Consider the following 7718-nt stretch of genomic DNA (forward strand, 5'->3'; position numbering starts at 1 on the left):
GAGCATCCTCATGATGTGGCAGCTGGCTTCTCCCAGAACGGGTCAGACATAGAGGAGAAAGCTGTCTTGCCTTTGAAGAGCTAGTTTTGGAAGTCAACATCAACATACTACTTCTACCAGATTTATTTATTAAGGCAGATTACTAGGTCTAGCCCACACTCAAGGCTGACTAGGGAAGGATAAGAGAGGCGAGGATCAGGAGAGGAGAAGGGGATGACCAAAGTGGACATTTCCTTGGAGCTCATGTCTCAGCCCAGGTTGCCTAGAAAATCAAATGGAGGCAAAAGCTTGGGTGCTCACACTTTACTGGGGCCTGGAAAACCCAGGGGAGCAAGAGGGAAGGATGGGGGAGAGAAAATATGCGAGGGTGTTCCCACTACTGTGGTCAGAACGTGTTTCTCCAAGATTCTGTTCAAACCCTTGCCCCCAGTGTGATGGAGTCAGGAGATGGAGCGTTTGGGAGGTGATCAGGACATGAGGGTGGAGCCCACCTGAATGGGATTAGTGCCCTTATAAAAGAGCTTCCTCACCCTCTCTACCATATGAGACGACGAGGAGAAAACACTGACCCAGAAAAGGGCAGAGCCTGACCACACTGGAAACCTGATCTCGGACCTCCAGGCTCCAGAACTGTGAGAAATTTTTGTTGTTCATAATTGAAATTGGGAGATGGGGGGTGGACATACATGCACTACTGCTGCTATGTATAAAATAGAAAACTAATCAGAACTTCCTGTATACAGCACAGGGAACTCTACTCAGTGCTCTGTGGTGACCTACGTGGGGAGGAAATCCAAAAAGGAGGAGACACATGTATACATATAGCTGATTCACTTTGCTGCACAGCAGAAACTAATAAATCATTGTAAAGCAATTATACTAAAAAATAATTAATTAAAAAAAAATAAGCCACCCAGGCTGCCGCCTTCTGTTAGAGCCGCCCGAATGGACAAAGGCACTGAGCTTCAATCATGTACAGCTGACGGCTTGTCCTGGCAGGATGTCTTTTTGAGGTCCGTGAACTACCGCAAACTTGAACATTTGTCCTGGGGAAGGAAAAGACCTGATTGCTGACTCTGCTTTCCCAACAGTGATAATTCGCCTCCTGGGCCATCCACCTTTTGCTCTTACAGGGAACGCTGCCCAGCTCCTCCAGAAGCTGCCAGGGCAGCTCCGTGTCCTGAGGGTGGCAGGGGCCATTGCAGCACAAGCCTAAAGCCTGCAGACTCATGGGCCCAGAGGGGCCAAGTCCCTGCAGGTGTTAGGGTGCCTCCAGATACATCAGCAGGAGCAGAGAATCCCAGGAGCCCAAGGTGAGGGGATGTTGCAGGAGTGATCTGGAGAGCTGGGTTCGGCCACAGAGGGACCAGCGATGCAAGCAGGAGACACGTGTGGCAACACGATTCTGCCCTGAAACTGGCAAGTCGTTGTTGTTCAGTCGCTGAGTGGTGTCCAGCTCTTTGTGACCCCACGGACTATAGCATGCCTGCCTCTCAGCTAGTTGCTCACAGTTCTGAGGAAGACACACAGACTGGTAGACTGGCAATTACCAAACAGTTTTGAGAGCTGTGCTAAAGGTGAGCAAATGACCTGCTGGGAGCCCAGGGGAGGTTCCCTGTCCTGGGCTGGAGCAATAATGAGGGCCTATTTTAAAGTGAGGCTTCCCTGGCAGCTCAGTGGTAAAGAATTCGACTTGCCAATGCAAGAGAAGCAGTATTGATCCCTGGGTCAGGAAGATCCCCTGAAGAAGGAAATGGCAACTCACTGCAGTATTCTTGCCTGGGACGTCCCATGGACAGAGGAGACTGATGGGCTACAGTCCATGGGGTCACAAAAAAGTTGGACACAATTTAGAGACTAAACAACAATAACATTTTAAAGTGAAAGTGGGAAAGTGTCTTTGGCAGGCAAGTATACATTATGGCCATAAAAATATCTAGTGAGCTCCCAGATAAAAACAAAGATGATGATAATGGTATAAAATGATGATTAAAATAATTATTATCTAATAATAACATTATGGCAGCAAGATAAAAATTCACATTTTCAACACAGCATTTCCGTCATCCCCTTTCAGCATCTCAGTGTTGAGGAAACCAAGGTGGAGAGACGAGAGGTGATCTGCCCGGAGAGACACAGTTGATCAGTGGCAAGATTGGGACCAAATGTCATCCTTTGCATCAGGTTGGGAGATAACAGTGACCTCCTCTATTTCCATCAGTTCAGTTCAGTTGCTCAGTCGTGTCCGACTTTGTGACCCCATGAACTGCAGTGCACCAGGCCGCCCTGTCCATCACCAACTCCCAGAGTCCCCCTAAACCTATGTCCATTGAGTCAATGATGCCATCCAACCATCTCATCCTCTGTCATCCCTTTCTCCTGCCCTCAATCTTTCCCAGCATCAGGGTCTTTTCAAATGAGTCAACTCTTCACATAAGGTGGCCAAAGTATTGGAGTTTCAGCTTCAGCATCAGTCCTTCCAATGAACACCCAGGACTGATCTCCTTTAGAATGGACTGGTTGGATCTCCTTGCAGTCCAAGGGACTCTCAAGAGTCTTCTCCATTTTGATATTTGGCAAAACTAATACAGTTATGTAAAGTTTAAAAATAAAATAAAATTAAAAAAAAAAAAAAAAAGAGTCTTCTCCAACACCACACTTCAAAAGCATCAATTCTTCGGCGCTCAGCTTTCTTTATAGTCCAACTCTCACATCCATACATGACCACTGGAAAAACCATAGCCTTGACCAGACAGACCTTTGTTAGCAAAGTAATGTCTCTGCTTTTTAATATACTGTCTAGGTTGGTCATAACTTTCCTTCCAAGGAGTAAGCGTCTTTTAATTTCATGGCTGCAATCACCATCTGCAGTGATTTTGGAGCCCAGAAAAATAAAGTCAGCCACTGTTTCCACTGTTTCCCCATTTATTTGCCATGAAGTGATGGGACTGGATGCCATGATCTTAGTTTTCTGAATGTTGAGCTTTAAGCCAACTTTTTCACTCTCCTCTTTTAATTTCATCAAGAGGCTCTTTAGTTCTTCTTCCCTTTCTGCCATAAGGGTGGTGTCATCTGCATATCTGAGGTGATTGATATTTCTCCCGGCAATCTTGATTCCAGCTTGTGCTTCTTCCAGCCCAGCATGTCTCATGATGTACTCTGCATATAAGTTAAATAAATAGGGTGACAATATACAGCTTTGACGTACTCCTTTTCCTATTTGGAACCAGTCTGTTGTTCCATGTCCAGTTCTAACTGTTGCTTCTTGACCTGCATACAGGTTTCTCTATTTCCATAGCTTTGTATAATTTTTAAAATTACCTATTTATTTATTATTTTACTTTTGGCTGTGCTGGGTTTTAATTGCTGCACACGGGCTTTCTCCAGCTGTGGTGAGTGGACATACTCTTTCTTTAGTTGTGGCGCGAGGGCTTCTCATTGCGGTGGCTTTTCTTGTTGCAGGGCACGGGCTCTAGGAGTATGGGCTCAGTAGCTGTGCCGCATGGGTTTAGTTGCTCCACGCCATCCAGATTCTTCCTGGACCAAAGATTGAACCCATGTTGCCTACATTGGCAGGTGGATTCTTAACCACTGGACCACTCGGGAAGTCCTCCATAGCTTTTATAATTTTTGGAGTAATTTCCCATTTATTGGCTTCCCTGATAGCTCAGTTGGTAAAGAATCCACCTGTAATGCAGAACACCCCAGTTCGATTCCTGGGTAGGGAAGAATGGCTGGAGGAGGGAAAAGCTACCCAATCCAATATTCTGGCCTGGAGAACTCCATGGATGGTATAGTCCATGTGGTCATAAAGAGTTGGACACGACTGAGCGTCTTTCACTTTCCATTTATTATCTCATTAGAATTTCATCGTAATCCCATGATTCATATAAGCATCAATATTCTCAGTTTACAGCAGAGGAAGCCAAGGATGCTGGAAGTGGCATGTGTACCAGTAAGACACAGACCCGGGGCTCCTGCCCCAGGCCTGTTCTGTGCTGTCAGGAGCTGGGGGTCAGGAGCCCTTCCCTGCTTGCCTTGGTTTTGCTGTGGTGTGTCAAAGTGAGTTTTGACCAAGGCTTGCTTTTCTAGTTCTCCAACATTTTAGAAGACAGGAAGAAACTCCACCTCCCTCATTACACATGGAGAAACAACTGTTCTTTGTATTCTTAGAGCAGGGGTTGGCACACTAAGGCCTGTGGGCCTGGCTTGCTGAGTGTTTTTGTAAATAAAGTTTTATTGGAATGTAGCCACGCCCATCTGTTGACACACTGTCTGTGGCAGTTTCTGCACTACACCACTGGAGTCGAGTAGTTGTGACAGAGGCTGGCTGGCCTGCAGAGCCTAAAATATTTACTGTCTGGACTTTAATAGAAAACACTTGCCTGTTGTAGAGCCCTGGTATGGTCTGGATGTTTGTGTCCCCCCCAAACTCACATGTTGACATCCTGACTCTGGATGGTGTGGTGTTAGGAGGTGGGGCTTCAGGGAGGTGCTCAGGTCAGGAGGGTGGGGCCCTTTGATGGGACTAGTGCCCATGTACAAGAAGCCCAGTCTCCTGCCCAACGTGAGAATACAGGGAGAAGGCATTGGCTATGAACCAGGAAGAGGGTCTCTTCAGCAAAGCCTGACCATGCTGGTGCTATGATCCTAAACCTCCTGCATGCAGGGAACTGGGAGAAATAAATGTTTGTTGTTTCTAAGTCACGCAGGGTGTGGTATTTTGTTATAGCAGCCTGAATGGACTAACACCTATAATAGGCTATTTTAGGCCCTGGCTCAATACATATCTGTTAAATGGAAGAACTGATGTTGAAGCTAAAACTCCAATACTTTGGCCACCTGATGCGAAGAACTGACTCATTTGAAAAGACCCTGATGCTGGGAAAGATTGAAGGCAGGAGGATAAGGGGATGACAGAGGATGAATTGGTTGGATGGCATCACTGACTCAATGGATATGAGTCTGAGTAAACTCCAGGAGTTGGTGATGGACAGGGAGGCTTGGCGTGCTGCAGTCCATGGGGTCACAAAGAGTCAGACACGACTGAGCGACTGAACTGAACTGAAATGAATGAATGAGTCTCAGGTAAGAACATTAACCCCCCAAAAATCCCACTCGTGGTTGGATAGCTGATCTTCTTTCCCTTCACTTTGACTTTAAGGGGTGACTGAAGAAGAGGTGAATTGAATTGAGGGTTGCACTTTTCTCATTGAGGAATTTATCTGAATTCCTCTGAAGTCCACCTTGCTGGCTGGAGTGGGTGGTGATGGAGAGGTCACTGCATCAGAGAAAGAATGCTATCCTCCCATCTGGGAATCCCAAAGCCAAGGGGTGCACCACAGAGGAATTTGGAGGAAGGAGTCACGCTCAGAGCTGAGGCTGATGCACGTGGAGGTAACACACACACAAGGCTTGGGGCACACATTTTAGGGACGGGAAGGAAGCAGGAGGCAGGGGGAGCTGCAGTTGGTGTGTCTTCAGCTGCATCTCCAGGGCGTTTGCCCTCCAAGGCTGATTGGCATTCATCACCACGCGCATCTAGGGCATCCACTGAACACCTGGTGGGAGCAGTCAAGGGCACCGGGATCTGGAGGGACCTCCGGCGGTCGCTCGGTTGAGTGTCCTGCTTTCAGGGCAGGGAGAGTTACCCCCAGCGGCTGGCAGTATTCCAGAAGCCAGGTCAGGCCTCTCTCCAGTTGAAGGACTTCTGGTCAGGACTCTGCTTATCCTCAAACCGGCTGGAAATTTCGAGTCAGCTCAGCGCTGGGAGTTTTGTGTCATTTATGGAATCTGAGAATACTTTTTTCTAAGAGTTGGTGGGGGGCTTTCTGATTGCCAAGATTAACATTTTTCTTAGTCCTGGTGGAAGCTTGGATATCCCCAGGGATAAGGCTTCACCCCGCCCCTCTCAAAAACGCCCATCCTTCTTTTGAGTACTCCCTTGCTAGAGTCCCTCTTTTGTTTACCCGAGATATACCTTCCTGCAAAATGTCCACCCATCGGTCCTCAACCTGTCAGCTAAGAGCGATGAGCAACCCTTCTCCTTTTGCTTGTTAACTGGAAAACTGGTGTGGGTGTGCAGTGCCTTGGGAATCAGACTGGTCCCCTGCTCACTAGAGATATGACCTCGAGTGAGCAATTGAATCTCCTGAGCTCTGGTTCCCTCATCAGAAATGGAAGAGATGCAGGAATGACCTCATAGCTGTGCTAAGGAGCAAATGAGAGCATGAGTGAACCCGGTACAAAGCATTGCTCACAAAAATGGCAGCCGTCTTGTAATTGCCAAGATCCAGAAAGTTCTGCAGGGGGAATTGGTGGGTGTGGGCATGGAGATGGGCAAAGCTGTGACCTTCCAATGAAAGCTGGGTTCTGAAGTGGAAGGAGGATTATTTTATTATATGTAATAATAAAGCAATGTTTGGACATGTGATTAATGACGTGAAATGGTATGGACCTAACAGAAGCAGAAGATATTAAGAAGAGGTGGCAAGAATACACAGAAGAATTGTACAAAAAAGGGCTTCATGACCCAGATAATCACGATGGTGTGATCACTCATCTAGAGCCAGACATCCTGGAATGTGAAGTCAAGTGGGCCTTAGAAACATCACTATAAACAAAGCTAGTGGAGGTGATGGAATTCCAGTTGAGTTATTTCAAACCCTGAAAGATGATGCTGTGAAAGTGCTGCACTCTATATGCCAGCAAATTTGGAAAACTCAGCAGTGGTCACAGGACTGGAAAAGGTCAGTTTTCATTCCAATCCTAAAGAAAGACAATGCCAAAGAATGCTCAAACTACCGCACAATTGCACTCATCTCACATGCTAGTAAAGTAATGCTCAAAATTCTCCACGCCAGGCTTCAGCAATACGTGAACCATGAACTTCCAGATGTTCAAGCTGGTTTTAGGAAAGGCAGAGGAACCAGAGATCAAATTGCCAGCATCTGCTGGATCATCAAAAAAGCAAGAGAGTTCCAGAAAAACATCTATTTCTGCTTTATTGACTATGCCAAAGCCTTTGTGTGGATCACAACAAACTGTGGAAAATTCTGAAAGAGATGGGAATCCCAGACCACCTGACCTGCCTCTTGAGAAACCTATATGCAGGTCAGGAAGCAACAGTTAGAACTGGACATGGAACAACAGACTAGTTCTGAATAGGAAAAGGAGTACGTCAAGGCTGTATATTGTCCCCTGCTTATTTAACTTCTATGCAGAGTACATCATGAGAAACGCTGGGCTAGAAGAAGCACAAGCTGGAATCAAGATTGCTGGGAGAGATATCAATAACCTCAGATACGCAGATGACACCACCCTTATGGTGTGAAAGGGAAGAAGAACTTCCCTTATGGCAGAAAGGGAAGAAGAACTAAAGAGCCTCTTGATAAAAGTGAAAGAGGAGAGTGAAAAAGTTGGCTTAAAGCTCAACATTCAGAAAACAAAGATCATGGCATCTGGTCCCATCACTTCATGGGAAATAGATGGGGAAACAGTAGAAACAGTGTCAGACTTTATTTTGGGGGAGGTCCAAAATCACTGCAGATGGTGATTACAGCCATGAAATTAACTTGGAAGGAAAGTTATGACCAACCTAGACAGCATATTCAAAAGCAGAGATATTACTTTGCCAACAAAGGTCCGTCTAGGCAAGGCTATGGTTTTTCCAGAGGTCATGTATGGATGAGAGAGTTGGACTGTGAAGAAAGCTGAGT

General features: G+C 46.3%; 1 long non-coding RNA gene across 1 annotated transcript; it reads left to right on the forward strand.

Moving 5' to 3' along the window:
* Positions 1-542: 542 nt before the first annotated feature.
* LOC129634391 (uncharacterized) lies at positions 543-2591 on the forward strand. Its single transcript, XR_008705604.1, has 4 exons — positions 543-632; positions 1134-1313; positions 2078-2184; positions 2400-2591. It is a non-coding gene; the product is annotated as an uncharacterized LOC129634391 (long non-coding RNA).
* The last annotated feature ends 5127 nt before the right edge of the window (positions 2592-7718 follow it).

This window comes from Bubalus kerabau, chromosome 19 (genome assembly GCF_029407905.1).
Source record: "Bubalus kerabau isolate K-KA32 ecotype Philippines breed swamp buffalo chromosome 19, PCC_UOA_SB_1v2, whole genome shotgun sequence".
NCBI lineage: Eukaryota > Metazoa > Chordata > Mammalia > Artiodactyla > Bovidae > Bubalus > Bubalus kerabau.